Source organism: Schistocerca americana, chromosome X, assembly GCF_021461395.2.
Source record: "Schistocerca americana isolate TAMUIC-IGC-003095 chromosome X, iqSchAmer2.1, whole genome shotgun sequence".
Taxonomy (NCBI): domain Eukaryota; kingdom Metazoa; phylum Arthropoda; class Insecta; order Orthoptera; family Acrididae; genus Schistocerca; species Schistocerca americana.
The window spans coordinates 98435565-98453047 of NC_060130.1; positions in this window are offsets into that span (position 1 = coordinate 98435565).

Genomic DNA, 17483 nt, shown 5'->3' on the forward strand with positions numbered 1-17483 from the left:
ACGGCCAGTGTAGGAGATCGCTCCCCACACCATGATGCCGGGTGTTGGCCCTGTGTGCCTCGGTCGTATGCAGTCCTGATTGTGGCGCTCACCTGCACGGCGCCAAACACGCATACGACCATCATTGGCACCAAGGCAGAAGCGACTCTCATCGCTGAAGACGACACATCTCCATTCGTCCCTCCATTCACGCCTGTCGCGACACCACTGGAGGCGGGCTGCACGATGTTGAGGCGTGAGCGGAAGACGGCCTAACGGTGTGCGGGACCGTAGGCCAGCTTCATGGAGACGGTTGCGAATGGTCCTCGCCGATACCCCAAGAGCAACAGTGTCCCTAATTTGCTGGGAAGTGGCGGTGCGGTCCCCTACGGCACTGCGTAGGTTCCTACGGTCTTGGCGCGCATCTGTGCGTCGCTGCGGTCCGGTCCCAGGTCGACGGGCACGTGCACCTTCCGCCGACCACTGGCGACAACATCGATGTACTGTGGAGACCTCACGCCCCACGTGTTGAGCAATTCGGCGGTACGTCCACCCGGCCTCCCGCATGCCCACTATACGCCCTCGCTCAAAGTCCGTCAACTGCACATACGGTTCACGTCCACGCTGTCGCGGCATGCTACCAGTGTTAAAGACTGTGATGGAGCTCAGTATGCCACGGCAAACTTGCTCACACTGACGGCGGCGGTGCACAAATGCTGCGCAGCTAGCGCCATTCGACGGCCAACACCGCGGTTCCTGGTGTGTCCGCTGTGCCGTGCGTGTGATCATTGCTTGTACAGCCCTCTCGCAGTGTCCGGAGCAAGTATGGTGGGTCTGACACACCGGCGTCAATGTGTTCTTTTTTCCATTTCCAGGAGTGTAGAAATGGAAGAGGATGTAGATGAAGATGAAATGGGAGATACGATACTGCGTGAAGAGTTTGACAGAGCACTGAAAGACCTGAGTCGAAACAAGGCCCCAGGAGTAGACAACATTCTATTAGAACTACTGACGGCCTTGGGAGAGCCAGTCCTGACAAAACTGTAGCATCTGGTGAGCAAGATGTATGAGACAGGCGAAATACCCTCAGACTTCAAGAGGAATATAATAATTCCAATCCCAAAGAAAGCAGGTGTTGACAGATGTGAAAATTACCGAACTATCAGTTTAATAAGTCACAGCTGCAAAATACTAACGCGAATTCTTTACAGACGAATGGAAAAACTGGTAGTAGCCGACCTCGGCGAAGATCAGTTTGGATTCCGCAGAAATGCTGGAACACGTGAGGCAATACTAACCCAACGACTTATCTTAGAAAATAGATTAAGGAAAGGCAAACCTACATTTCTGGCATTTGTAGACTTAGAGAAAGCTTTTGACAATGTTGACTGGAATACTTTCTTTCAAATTCTAAAGGTGGCAGGGGTAAAATGCAGGGAGCGAAAAGCTATTTACAATTTGTACAGAAACCAGATGGCAGGTATAAGAGTCGAGGGGCATGAAAGGGAAGCAGCGGTTGGGAAGCGAGTGAGACAGGGTTGTAGCCTGTCCCCGATGCTATTCAATCTGTATATTGAGCAAGCAGTAAAGGAAACAAAAGAAAAATTCGGAGTAGGTATTAAAGTCCATGGAGAAGAAATAAAAACGTTGAGGTTCGCCGATGACATTGTAATTCTGTCAGAGACAGCAAAGGACTTGGAAGAGCAGTTGAATGGAATGGACAGTGTCTTGAAAGGAGGATGTAAGATGAACATCAACAAAAGCAAAAGTAGGATAATGGAATGTAGTCGAATTAAGTCGGGTGATGCTGAGGGAATTAGATTAGGAAATGAGACACTTAAAGTGGTAAAGGAGTTTTGCTACTTGGGGTGCAAAATAACTGATGATGGTCGAAGTAGAGAGGATATAAAATGTAGACTGGCAATGGCAAGGAAAGCGTTTCTGAAGAAGAGAAATTTGTTTACATCGGGTACAGATTTACGTGTGAGGAAGTCGTTTCTGAAAGTATTTGTATGGAGTGTAGCCATGTATGAAAGTGAAACATGGACGATAAATAGTTTGGACAAGAAGAGAATAGAAGCTTTCGAAATGTGGTGCTACAGAAGAATGCTGAAAATTAGGTGGGTAGATCACGTAACTAATAAGGAGGTATTGAATAGAATTGGGGAGGAGAGGAGTTTGTGGCACAACTTGACAAGAAGAAGGGACCGGTTGGTAGGACATGTTCTGAGGCATCAAGGGATCACAAATTTAGCATTGGAGGGCAGCGTGGAGGGTAAAAATCGTAGAGGGAGACCAAGAGATGAATACACTAAGCAGATTCAGAAGGATGTAGGTTGCAGTAAGTACTGGGAGATGAAGAAGCTTGCACAGAATAGAGTAGCATGGAGAGCTGCATCAAACCAGTCCCAGGACTGAAGACAACAACAACAACAACTGTCAAAAGTTAAAGTCGCCTTACACCTTTTCCTCAAATCTGTGGCCTGGCTAATACCGGTGCTGTGTAGAAGAACAGTAAGGCTAAGGCTTCCACAAAAAGCCAACACCTGTTAGAAGGGATGCCTGATTTGTGCCAACACCTGGCACCAAAAAGTGGATCGTCATCTGTCACATCTGTAGTTTTCTGCGAGCGGATCAGGATGGGAGCTAGACACTAAATCCAGTAATGAGTTGGCTCGTTCAACTCGAAGTCCTGGTGCTGGAACACAAGTGGGAAATTCTTTGCAGATAAGGGAACTCGGTGGGATAAAGGACGTATACTTCTGATGAAATAACTGAGATGAAACACGAGGTAGGATAAGACCACTGTCGAAGCCTAAGAGGCACCAACACATTGAATGTGTCCCGTCCTGAGGGCAGAGTAACTCAGGTCCAGCGTCTGAGGCAACTGTCGAAGGAATCTTATATAGGTCCGTCTGATACAATCCTCCGAGGTCATGAGCGTCTCCCGTGTCCTGTCGTCCTTCCAGAACATTCTGTCGTAGCTGGTCACGTAGCTCCAGCGTCCCTTGCCACAAAAACGCAACCTCTCCTGCTTCCCAGAGCCCTGGCTGACGTTGGGTTGCTTTCCTACATGTTCATCTTATGCAATCTTATGCATTTCTACTCACATCCGCGACCCATTCGCGACAGACTGTAAAGTCATAGTTGGAGCTGATAAAAGACCACCAGGAGAGCACGAACGTCGATTTAATGCACCGCAGACAGACATTCGCCATCGTAATTGTGTACAATGAAAAAGCCTTGCAGAGATGCCCTCCAATATCCATTAATATTTCTGCCCAGAGAGGACGGATATCAAACAAAGCCAACTGAAAGGGGCGTAGAAACAAACAAACATGTAACTCCCAAGGAGTTCTATGCTTACTGCTTAATGACCAGAGACAATGAAACAATCAACTACATTCTCAGCACTCGCCATATATTCCAACAATTCCTGGTAGGTACACTATGTGATCAAAAGTATCCAGACAGTATATTAGGTGCATGTGCTGCCACCTACTGCCAGGTACTCCATATCAGCGACCTCAGTAGTCATTGGACATCGTGAGAGAGCAGAATGGCGTGCTCCGCAAAACTCATGGACTTCGAACGTGGTCAAGTGATTGGGTGTCACTTGTGTCATACGTCTGTACGCGAGGTTTCCACTCTCCTAAACATTCCTAGGTTCACTGTTTCCGATGTGATTGTGAAATGAAAACGTGAAGGGAAATGTACAGCACAAAAGCGTACAGACCCACCTCGTCTGTTGACTGACATAGACCGCCGACAGTTGAAGAGGGTCGTAATGTGTAATAGGCAGACATCTATCTAGATCAATAGACAGGAATTCCAAACTGCATCAGGATCCACTGCAAGTACTACGACAGGAGGCGGGAGATGAGGAAACTTAGATTTCATGGTCGAGCAGCTGCTCATAAGCCACATATCACGCCGGTAAATGCCAAACGACACCTCGTTTGGTGTAGGGAGCGTAAACATTGGACGACTGAACAGTGGGAAAACGTTGTGAGGAGTGACGAATCACGGTACACGATATGGCGATCCGATGGCAGGTTGTGGGTATGCCGAATGCGCGGTGAACGTCATCTGCCAGCGTGTGTAGTGGGTCAAATGGTTCAAATGGCTCTGAGAACTATGGGAGTTAACATCTATGGTCATCAGTCCCCTAGAACTTAGAACTACTTAAACCTAACTAACCCAAGGACATCACACAACACCCAGTCATCACGAGGCCGTGTGTAGTGCCAACAGCAAAATTCGGAGGCGGTGGAGTTATGGTGTGGTGTTTTTCATGGAGGGGCTTGCACCCCTTGTTGTTTTGCGTGGCAATATCACAGCACAGACCTACATTGATGTTTTAAGCACCCACTGTTGAAGAGCAATTCGGGGATGGCGATCCCATCTTTCAACAAGATCGAGCGCCTGTTCATAACGCACGGCCTGTGGCGGGATGGTTACACGACAATAACACCCCTGTAATGGACTGGCCTGCACAGAGTCTTGGCCTGAATCCTACAGCACATTTGGGATGTTTTGGAACCCCGACTTCGTGCTAGGCCTCACCGACCGACATCGATACCTCTCCTCAGTGAAGAATGAGCTTCCATTCCCCTAAAATCCTTGCAGCACCTGATTGAACGTATGGGTGCGAGAATGGAAGCTGTCATCAAGGCTAAGGGTGGGCCAACATCATATTGAATTCCAGCACTACCGATGGAGGGCGCCACGAACTTGTAAGTAATTTTCAGCCAGGTGTCCGGATACTTTTGATCACATAGTGTATGTACGCAAAAGTATAAGCGGGACGGATGTTTTAGATGAGACTGAATCAGAAGAAACTTACGCACATAAGAATACATCCACCTTTGACGAGCAATCATAAATGACTTAAACATTGATGACATTGAAGCAATGATAATCTTACTTTCTTCACACACAGGAAGTCCGAGACACATGCAGGAACACACTGAAGATGCCATGACCTACATTAGAGAATTTGGACGATCTGATCTCTACGTAGCGTTCACAAGCAACTCGTCGTGGCAAGAAATCAAAGAACACTTAAATTACAGACAAACCCCAATGAGTCGACACGACATAATAGACCGAGTTTTCTCCCAAAACACAAATGAGATTTATGGAAGTCATCACAAAATACCACATCTTTGGAACCGCTGGATGCTGGATGTACACAATCTAATGGCAAAAACGAGGACTGCCTCACTCACACACGACAGAATTCATCCCACGGATATCGACTAAATCAGGGCTTAACAACTGGCCGATTTTGAGCGCGAGTACTCGCGTCTGCTCAGGCACGTGCTCGCGAGCAGCTGCAAGTTATCAGAGTAGGGTGGGAGGGGAGGGAGGGGAAATGCGCACGCACGTTTAATTAGGGCCGCAGCGTGCCTATTGAATTCGCGCCGACTGTGTAACGTTTAAAGCACTACGATCAGCTCTAACAGTCATTGCGCTGGTTAAGAATCATGTCAAGTCGCCGTTGTGTAACCCCAACCATGCTTTCGCAGTTCAACCCCCATTGGAAGGAATTGTATCTGTTCACAGAAAAAGATGGTGTTGCAAAATGTTTAGTATGTCACAAAACGCCGAATTCTTTCAGGAAATTTAATTTGCAGCGACATTTTACGTCGTACCACGCGAAAGACTACGGAAGTGGAAATTGTGATGGACCAGATCCTGCACAGGAAGTTATTAAACTTAAAAGGAAGCTACCCGAAGAAGATCTGGACGACGAAGAAAAATCAACTGAGCTCTCAGAGTGAGTTACAAAATTGCTTTGCTTTTAGCAAAATCCCTGCGCCCCTTCACTGATGGCGATTTAATAAAAGAATGTTTGGTAGTTGCAGCGGAACATGTGTGTCCATCTCAAGCTGAACAGTTTCGGATTGTGCCGTTATCTAACATGACCATTATGCGTCGCATACAGGACATGGCAGACGACGTCCAGAGCCAGCTTGCAAATATCCTTAAAGATTTTATGGCGTATTCTCAAGCTCTGGACGAAAGTGTTGTTATTACTGGAACAGCGCAGCTTGCCATATTTATTAGAGGTGTTAATAGAGATCTTCAGGTGAGGGAAGCGCTGTTGAAGGAGAAAATGCAAAAACTGACCATGCCGAATGCAGGGAAAAAGTCAGGTTTCGTTGCGCTGTTGAAGGAGAAAATGCAAAAACTGACCGTGCTGAATGAAATAAGGGGCGTTCACTGTGTGATCCACCAGGAAAACTTATGTGCAAAGAGTATCACTCTAAAAAATGTGATGGTTGTTGTTGTTCATACAACCAATTATATAAGGAAGCATGGGCTACAACACAGGCAATTTAAAAGCTTTCTTGAGGATGTAGAAAGCCAGTATGGTAGCCTGCCTTACTACAGCGAGGTCCGCTGGCTTAGCCGTGGCGAATTATTAAATCAATTTTTTTGCCTGTTAGATGAGATAAATGTGTTCATGGAAATAAATAACATGTGTGTTCCTGAATTGAAAGAGCCTTCATGGAAATGTGATCTCGCGTTCTTAGCAGATTTAACTAGCCATCTGAATGCTTTGAACATTTCACTACAAGGTAAAGATCTGCTAATTACTCATTTCATAGATCGAATACGAGCTTTTAAAATGAAATTGACACTTTGTGTGAGTCAGCTGGAAACAGGAAATCTAGCTCATTTTCCTAAATTATCATCCATGAAAGATGTTCACAAAGACTGTGAACGTCATTCACATAGTTTAGTTGCCTTTAAGGAAGAATTTGATCAACACTTTCAAGATCTGACAACACTAGACAGAGATTTTGATCTGTTCGCCTCTCTATATTCAGCGAATATTGAAAAGATTCGTCCTGAGCTGCAACTAGAAATTATTGACCTGCAGTGTGACAGAGAATAGAGACAAATTTCAGAACAAGAAAAACATTTTATGATTCTACAGACACTTCCCTCAGGATAGATTTCCTCGGTTGCACAAACTGACAGCTACAATAATATCAATGTTCGGTTCCATGTATGTTTGTGAACAACTGTTCTCTGCAATGAAATGTAACAAGACGCGCCTGAGAAACGCATTGTCTGATCGAAATTTAAACTGCACGCTGCGCCTACAATGCACAAGAACAATTACTCCGAACATAAACGCAATTGTAAAAGACAAAAAGTACAAGATAACCGAGAATCCCACACTTCAGTGACACCTTTTATTGTGTAACAGGTCACAAATTAATACGAATTTAGAGGCATACACTAAGCTAATAAAATTATGTGGCACGTGTACATTCTCCTTTATTTGTTTCATTTGTCGCAGTAATAATTCGTGAGTGATATCCCTGCAGGTGGCCGCGGATTTACATTGACTGGCGGCAGCTGTTGTGTGCCCCACGTGACTCTCCCCCCCCACTCTCCGCTCTGGTCCGGTAGTGGGGGTAGCGTGCTCCCGCTGCTCCGTGCTCGCGCCTTGCTGCTCACAGCTTGCTCCGCGAGCACGTATGTTGTGAAGCCCTGGACTAAATCATCCAAGCTGAATTTCCCAATCCACAAGAAGATCCGGAACTGCACGACACAGTAGTAAAAAAAAATGATTCACGGACCATGCGCGCTAGTAAACCCCAATTCTCCATGTATGAGTGATGGAAAATGCGCAAAAAACTACCCGAAACCATACTTGGACGACACACAAACCGAAGTTGATGCCTATCCCAAACACAGAAGACGATCACCCATAAGCGATGGCTTCACAGCAAAAATACGAATACGTGGCAGCGCCTAACTGGAAATAGATAACCAGTGGGCAGTACCATATAACACACTACTCTCAAAAATGTTCCAAGCACCCGCAAACGTAGAATACTGCAATTCAGTGAAATCCACCAAATATATCTGTAAGTATGTGAACGAAGGCAGTATTTTAAACAGCCAAAGACAGCGAACAACAAAACAGAAACGACGAGATCCATCAACAGTAAGAAGGCAGTGTGGTGGATTTTCGGTTTTCCCACACACGAACGCGAAGCAACTGTGCAACATGTAGCAGTACATTTGGAGAATGGACAGAGAGTTTACTTCGCAAAAGACACCGCCAGAAATAGTGCAAGCGAATCATCTCAGAACAGAACATTATCTTCTTTTTACCGACTGTGCCAAACGGATCCATTCACAAAAACATTAAGTCGAAGCCCCTACCTAATATACGTGGAACACAACAAGAAAAATATTTCAACAACGAGAACAAGGAATTTTAGCAGAAGATCATCCAGGAATCATGAAAACTGGCGCACTGGGTCGAGTATACACTGTATATCCGAACAACGCCGAATATTTCTATTTCTGGATGTTGCTACACGAAATACAGGGACCTAGAAGTTTCACAGATCTCAAGACTGTTGACGGTTACCTATGCGAGACGTACAGAGATGCATGCAAACGCTTAGGACTACTGGAAAACGGCAACCACTGGGAATGAACACTACAAGAAGCCTCAGTCACAGCCTCAGCTGAACGAATGAGACACTTATTAGCCACAGTTCTAACAACATGTAACCCATCGAGTCCAAAACAGGTAGGGGGCTGCTTCAAAGAGAGTATGAGTGACGACATACTGTACCATCGAATTCAACGACGACGTCTGAAATGAGACACTCATTCGCCTAGAAGATAAATGTTTAGCAATAAACAACCAGACCTTAATACAATTTGAAATGGAAGCACCACGAAAAGATGCTATCACTTTGCTAAGCTTCGAAATTACAAAGGAAAAAAGCTACAACATTAACGAATTACTTCAATACATTGCTCACCACAAACCACTCTTCAGTGACAATCAAAAAAGAAGTTTAAAAAGTTATCGTGGACAGAACCGGCAACAGTAGCGGGATTATGTACCAGGAGGCATCAGGGAAACGTTTCTAATAAATATATTGCTGGTGGAAATACGTGCTAAACGACAAATCGCACTTGCACTGGAATCATCCGGCATTGCAGCCAAACTTCTGGAAGGAGGACGAATTGCCCATACCATCCTACAACTACTGTTGAATATAACCGAAAAACAATTCCCGGTATGTAAAATTTCAAGAGCATGTGGACGGTGTGAACTTCTAAAGCAAGCTAAAATTATCTTCTCGCACGAATGCACAATGGCACATAAAAAATCACTCGAAGCTATGGACAGAACATTACAAGACTTGCGAGGAAACTCTGAAGTGATAGGAGGAGCTCTACTCATACTCTCAGAGATTTTCGACAAACACTCCCAGTTATCCCCCGGTCAACATCAGCAGACGAGATCAATGCATGCTTTAAAAAAACCACGTCTCTGGCCACACATACAAATACTGCGACTAACAAAATAATATGAGAGCTGAACTATTGAAAGGCGACACAACAGCACATTTTGTTCAACAACTTTTACAAATAGGTGAAGGCACATATCCTACTGACCAAACGAACGGCATCATTAAACTCAACAGAGATTTCTGGAACATAGTCACTGCTGAAAACGAAATTTATCTAAACATAGTTCATAACTATACCAATCTGAACTGGATGTTTGAAAGGGAAATTTTGGCAACTAAAAATAATATTGTCGACGATACCAATTTTAATATTCAAAAGAAAATTTCCGGCGAAGAGAGAACATACAGATCGATCGACACGATAGTGAACATTGAAGAAACTGTGAACTTTCCTAAGGAATTTCTTAACTCTTTACAAGTACCAGGTGCGCCATTATACTGCCTTCGACTTAAAACTGGATCTCCGTTCATACAACTCAGAAATCTCAACCCACCGAAACTATGTAATGGAACGTGAATGATGGTCAAACAGCTATAGAAAAACGTCATCAAAACCGAACTTATGACTGGCAAGTACAAAGGACACACACTATTTATCCCCAGAATACCACTGATCTCCACTGAACTGCCATTCTCGTTTAAAAGACTGCAGTTTCCAATCAAATAAGCCTACGTTTTACAATTAACAGAGCGCAAGGACAAACTTTAAAATGTTGCGGCATCAACCTCAAACACTCCTGCTTCTCTCATGGTCAACTATATTTAGCTTGCTCTCGAGTAGGAAATTCGAACAATTTGTACATGTATACCCTGGATAACAAACTGAAAAGCGTTGTTTATGGACAAAATGGTTCAAATGGCTCTGAGCATTATGGGACTTAACATCTGAGGTCATCAGTCCCCTAGAACTGAGAACTACATCAACCTAATAACCTAAGGACAGCACACACATCCATGCCGGAGGCAAGATTCGAACCTGCGACTGTAGCGGTCGCGCGGTTCCAGACTGAAGCGCCTAGAAGCGCTCGGCCACACCGGCCGGCGTTTATGGACAAATATTGTAAATAGTTAGAATATGTATTCAATAAATTCTTTTTCCTCCTATACTTTAACAAGTATTGTAAATAGTTAGAATATCTTTTCAATAATTTTTTTTACCTCTTATACTTTAAAGTTTATCCTTTTATTCAAATTATCACACAATCTCATATCAACTCCGCGAGCAAAGCTGGATACCCCAGCTAGTTACATGTAAAACCATGGTCTGATGAAAGAGGTGTCCTGAAGATGTTTATCTGATCATGCTAAATAAGTAAATTAATAAAAAATAAAAACAATGTACGTATATAAGCACTATCACAGATGTAAAAATAATTATATAAATACATATCGTTATTATGATGAAGAATAATGTCCAGTAAAGCTGAACTTGAAAGGAGAGGCACTGAGTCAAGGAAGCAAGCTACAAGCTAAATCACACAGTGAGCCAAGAGCGTGGAGAGCAGAGTGGCTCCAGATTACTTTGTAATCGTTTCCTTGTGCGGGAACAGCCGCCGAACCATACAGCTCGAGCCACATAGTTTTGCAACCCGCTCTGTGCGAGTGGCGGATGAAAACCGCTGCTCATGTGACTCACATGATCACCGACAACATTTTCTGATTGCGATGCCATGTCAAAGGATAAGAAGTAACAAATCATTTAGAAGTAGGAAAACGTTTACTGGGCTTGTGAAATTTGAGATTGTCTTTTCAGATCATCATTTTCATCATCACTGGGTTGTCTGCCTTGAGGCCCGTTTTGACTGCATAGCTCCCCATGCTTCTCTGTCTTCCGCGTTCCTCTTCATTCTTTGGTACCCTCCTTGTGGCCTGCTGACATCATCCACCATCTGGATCTTCTGCCGTTCCCTCTCTTTCCCGGAACGAAACCTTCAATTGCCTCTACTAGAACGCAATCTCTTTTTAGATTGTGGCTTATCCAGTTTAGTTTCCTGTTCTTCACCATCAGCAACATCCTCCGTTCTTCTCCAACTCTCCTAAGTGCTTCTTCATTCCTGACTTTATCAGTCGAGCTGATCTCCATTCTACGCCATATCCACATTTGGCAAGCTTCAATTCTCTTCTCATCCTGCTTTTTCAAAGTCCATGTTTCTGGTCCACACAAGGCCACACTTCATATTAAGCACTTAACCAGTCGCTTCCTTAATTTCTTGTTTAAACAACTAGTTAGGAGTCTTCTCTGCTTTCAAAATGCCTCTTTCGCCAGAGCCATTCTCACTTTGATATCTTGTTGGCAATCCATGTCTCCTTTAATCCAACTTCCCAAATACTTGAATGCACTTACCTGTTCTATGATTTCTGACCCCACCTTAATTTTCATTTTCTTTTCTTTAGGCCTATGACCATGCTTTTGGTTTTCTTTTTATTAATTTTCATACCATATGCTGCACAGGCTTCATTCAGGTCATTTAGCATTTAGGTCAGCGTCTCTTGATTTTCTGCGAGGATCACCATGCCATCTGCAAATATTATACATTACATTTTTCGCACTCGTATTCTGACGCCTCTTGTCCCATCCAAACAGCTTTCCAGTACTTCCTCCAGATAGATGTTAAATAGGATCGGCGAGAGAGAACAGCCCTGTCTAACACCTCTCCCAATCCTGCTGTCTTCAGAGATCCCATTACCTATTCGTACCTGAGCTTTCTCATTCACGTACAGATTTGCGATCAATCTTCTCTCCTTCCACTTTACTCCCTTCTTTTTCAAGATACCTAACAGCTTATCCCACTGCACTCTATCAAAGGCCTTTTCGAGGTGTATGAAGACAGCATACTCTTCTTTGCCCTTTTCTATGTATCTTCCGCCGATGGTTCTTAGAAGTCCAATGGCCTTTCTTGTTCGCTTTCCCCTTATGAAACCATATTGTTCTTCACCAAGTGTTTCTTCCAGCCTTTCATATAGCCTCCTATTCAGAATTCGAAGAACTACTTTTGCTGCCTGTGATATTAGGCTGATTGTCCTATGGTCTTCATACTTTTTGGGATTATTAGTCTTTGAGATTGGGACTATTATACTTACGAGAAAGTCTTCTGACCATTCCCCTTTGTCATAGATGTAGTTGCAAAGAGAGGTCAACTCATTTTCCCCTGTTTCTTTTAAACTGTTTAGGATTTCCGCCGGAACGTCATCTACACAACACGCTTTGTTGTTTTTAGGTTCTCCCAATGCCTTATTTACCTCTGAACCTAGAATAAAGTCTCCTTTTTCATCTTCATTTACTGATTCTTCCTTCTCAATCTGTAGATTGGAAGGTATTTGATCCGCTTCATAGAGAGTTCCAATTTATTCTTTCCATCTATTCTCAACAGCGTGTAGGTCACTTAAAACAGTTCCATCTTTCCCTTCTATTTCCATATTTGTTTTGTTCTTCCTTCCCTGAAATACTCTTTCCTTGGTTACTAGATACATCTTTTCGTACTTACCCTCTTTCTCTAGTGTCTCAATTTCTGAGCATATTTCTCTCGTCCATTTTTCCCTGGCCTGATCAGTTACTCTTCTCATCTCATTATTCAGTCTTCTGTATTGCCTTTTCCCTTCATCAGTTTGTGACTTTTTCCGTTTCTCCTCTCTGCCATCTTCAAGATCATGTCATCGGTAACCCATGGTTTACACTTCACCAGACCAACAACATATTTACTGGTTGCTTTCAGCGTGTCTCTGAACTGGTTCCACTGTTCATTTATGCCCTCTGTGTTTTCTCTAATTTTCCACTTGTGTCGGAACTCTTCGTCAAGCTTTTTGGTTATTCATTCTTCTTTTAGAGCATCCAAGTTAAATTTCACTCTCAGTGTACCTACCAACATTCTTTTCTATCTAACCTGCACATCTGCTACAGCGAAGTTATGGTCATTGTTAATATCAGCTCCTGTATAAGACTTGGCATTTCCCATGCATGTTCGGAATCTACTCCGTATTAGTATGTAATCGATCTGGAACCTGCTGTTGTCTATATTTGATGTCCACGTGTACCGTCTTCTTTTGTGATGTTCAAAAATCGTGTTTCCAACTACTAATGAGTTTTTCTTACAAAATATGACCATTCTCACATCTCTTTCGTTTCTGTTACCCCATACAAACTCTCCAACCACATATCTGTCTTCCCCTTCGCCAACCACCACGTTCCAATCTCCCGTTACTATGATGCACGTCTTTTTCTTCTCTATCTCCACCAGTGATTCAATACTGCTGTAGCACGCTTCAATCTCATCGTTGTTATGTTGGCTGGTTGGCATGTAGACCTGTATCAGAACTACATCTTTCTTGTGGCCTTTAAACCTCAGCATAATCAATCTGCTATTCATGTATTCCACCTTCATTATCATGGTTTTTACCTTCTTCTTTACCACGATAGCTACTCCAATCATTCCGTTTTTTCCTCACCTGAATAAAATAGTTTTTAGTCATCACTCTGTAATACACCATTGCCTCCCCATCTCACCTCGCAAATTCCAAGAATATCTATATTGTTGTACTCCATCTCTTTTTTCGCATTTTCCAATTTTCCAGATTGTAGGAGGGTGCGAAAGTTGCATGTACCAATCCTTAGCTTTTCCTCTTTCCTTTTCTTTGTCTTTATCTTTACACTTTCAATTAGCCTCGATGTACTCCCCTCCCGGAGATCCGATTGAGGGTATGTTTTACGTCCGGAATCATTATTTTGCACATAGAGAGCCATGTCAAGTGCGCCTTGGGAATAGTAATGTGGTAGCTTCCCGTTGCTTTCCACATATGATACCAGCCGCCCACTCTGGGTCAGACGATGTTTTTTTCCGAGCTGTCGATTGCTCACTCCTCAGAAGCATCCGGCTCTCTGAATCAGTTTGGGAGTGGATCGCTCATCTACATCTACATTTACATCTACATGGTTACTCTGCAATTCACACTTAAGTGCCTGGCAGAGGGTTCATCGAATCATTTTCATACTACTTCTCTACGATTCCACTCTCGAATTGCGCGTGGGAAAAAGGAACACCTAACTCCTTCCGTTCGAGCTCTGCTTTCTCTTATTTTATTATGATGATCATTTCTCCCTACGTAGGTGGGTGTCAACAAAATATTTTAACATTCGGAAAAGAAAGTTGGTGATTGAAATTTCCTAAATAGATCTCGCCGCAAAGAAAACCGCCTTTGTTTCAGTGACTGTCACCCCTCGTATCAGTGACACTCTCACCCCTATTGCGCGATAACACGAAACGAGCTGCCCTTCTTTGCACTTTTTCGATGTTCTCCGTCAATCCTACATGGTAAGGATCCCATACCGCGCAGCAATATTCCAGCAGAGGACGGACAAGTGTAATGTAGGCTGTCTCTTTACTGGGTTTGTCGCATCTTCTAATTGTTCTGCCAACAAAGCGCAGTCTTTGTTTCGCCTTCCCAACAATATTATCTATGTGGTCTTCCCAATTTATGTTGCTCGTAATTGTAATTCCTAAGTATTTAGTCGAATGGACAGCCCTTAGATTTGTGGGATTTATCGTATACCCAAAATTTCTCGGATTTCTTTTAGAACCCATGTGGATGACTTCGCACTTTTCTTTGTTTAGTGCCAATTGCCACTTTTCGCACCATACAGAAATTCTCTCTAGGTCATTTTGTAATTGGAATTGATGGTCTGATGATTTTACTAGACAGTAAATTACAGCGTCATCTGCAAACAATCTAGGGGGGCTGCTCAGATTATCACCTAGATCATTTATGTAAATCAGGAACAGCAGAGGGCCTAAGACACTACCCTGCGGAACGCCAGATACCACTTCTGTTTTGCTCGATGATTTACCGTCTATCACTACGAACTGTGACCTCTCTGAGAGGAAATCACGAATCCAGTCACACAACTGAGACGATATTCCATATGCACGCAATTTGATTAATAGTCGTTTGTGAGAAACGGTATCAAAAGCCTTCCGGAAATCTAGGAATATGGAATCGATCTGAGATCCCTTGTCGACAGTACTCATTACTTCATGGGAATAAAGAGCTACATGTGTTGTACAAGAGTGATACTTTCTGAATCCGTGTTGGTTATGTATCAATAAGTCATTTTCTTCAAGGTGATTCATAATGTTCGATTACAGTATATGCTCCAAAATCCTACTGCAAATTGAGGTCAGTGATATGGGTCTGTAATTCAATGGGTTACTCCTATTTCCTTTCTTGAATATTGGTGTGACCTGTGCTACTTTCCAGTCTTTAGGAACAGACCTTTCGTCAAGTGAGCGTTTGTGTATGATTGCTAAGAAAGGCGGTATTGTGTCTGCATACTCGGAAAGGAACCTGATTGGTATACCATCCGGACCGGAAGACTTACCTTTCTTAAGTTATTTGTTTCGCAACACCTAAGATATCTACTTTTATGTCACTCATGCTAACAGCTGTTCTGGTTTCGAATTGTGGAATATTTACTTCGTCTTCTTTCTATAGCTATCGCGCAGTGACAGTATTGACTGTTTTTTTGCCACTGGTGTGGCATACGACCAGAATCTCTTTGGGTTTTCTACCATATTTTGAGACAATGTTTCATTGTGGAAACTATTAAAAGCATCTCGCATTGACGTCCACACTAAATTTCGAGCTTCCGTGAAATTTTGCGTTCTTCTGAATTTGGCATGCTTTTTTCGTTGCTTCTGCAACAGTGTTCTGACGTGTTTTGTGTACCATGGTGGATCAGTCCCGTCTCTTATTAACTTATGCGGTGTGAATCTATCTATTGCTGTCGATACTCTACCTCTGAATTTGAGCCATATCTGATGTACGCTTACGTAATTAACTTGGAAGGAATGGAGACTCTCTCTTAGGAAGGCATCAAGCGAATCTTTATCTGCTGTTTTAAATACACTCCTGGAAATGGAAAAAAGAACACATTGACACTGGTGTGTCAGACTCACCATACTTGCTCCGGACACTGCGAGAGGGCTGTACAAGCAATGATCACACGCACGGCACAGCGGACACACCAGGAACCGCGGTGTTGGCCGTCGAATGGCGCTAGCTGCGCAGCATTTGTGCACCGCCGCCATCAGTGTCAGCCAGTTTGCCGTGGCATACGGAGCTCCATCGCAGTCTTTAACACTGGTAGCATGCCGCGACAGCGTGGACGTGAACCGTATGTGCAGTTGACGGACTTTGAGCGAGGGCGTATAGTGGGCATGCGGGAGGCCGGGTGGACGTACCGCCGAATTGCTCAACACGTGGGGCGTGAGGTCTCCACAGTACATCGATGTTGTCGCCAGTGGTCGGCGGAAGGTGCACGTGCCCGTCGACCTGGGACCGGACCGCAGCGACGCACGGATGCACGCCAAGACCGTAGGATCCTACGCAGTGCCGTAGGGGACCGCACCGCCACTTCCCAGCAAATTAGGGACACTGTTGCTCCTGGGGTATCGGCGAGGACCATTCGCAACCGTCTCCATGAAGCTGGGCTACGGTCCCGCACACCGTTAGGCCGTCTTCCGCTCACGCCCCAACATCGTGCAGCCCGCCTCCAGTGGTGTCGCGACAGGCGTGAATGGAGGGACGAATGGAGACGTGTCGTCTTCAGCGATGAGAGTCGCTTCTGCCTTGGTGCCAATGATGGTCGTATGCGTGTTTGGCGCCGTGCAGGTGAGCGCCACAATCAGGACTGCATATGACCGAGGCACACAGGGCCAACACCCGGCATCATGGTGTGGGGAGCGATCTCCTACACTGGCCGTGCACCACTGGTGATCGTCGAGGGGACACTGAATAGTGCACGGTACATCCAAACCGTCATCGAACCCATCGTTCTACCATTCCTAGACCGGCAAGGGAACTTGCTGTTCCAACAGGACAATGCACGTCCGCATGTATCCCGTGCCACCCAACGTGCTCTAGAAGGTGTAAGTCAACTACCCTGGCCAGCAAGATCTCCGGATCTGTCCCCCATTGAGCATGTTTGGGACTGGAAGAAGCGTCGTCTCACGCGGTCTGCACGTCCAGCACGAACGCTGGTCCAACTGAGGCGCCAGGTGGAAATGGCATGGCAAGCCGTTCCACAGGACTACATCCAGCATCTCTACGATCGTCTCCATGGGAGAATAGCAGCCTGCATTGCTGCGAAAGGTGGATATACACTGTACTAGTGCCGACATTGTGCATGCTCTGTTGCCTGTGTCTATG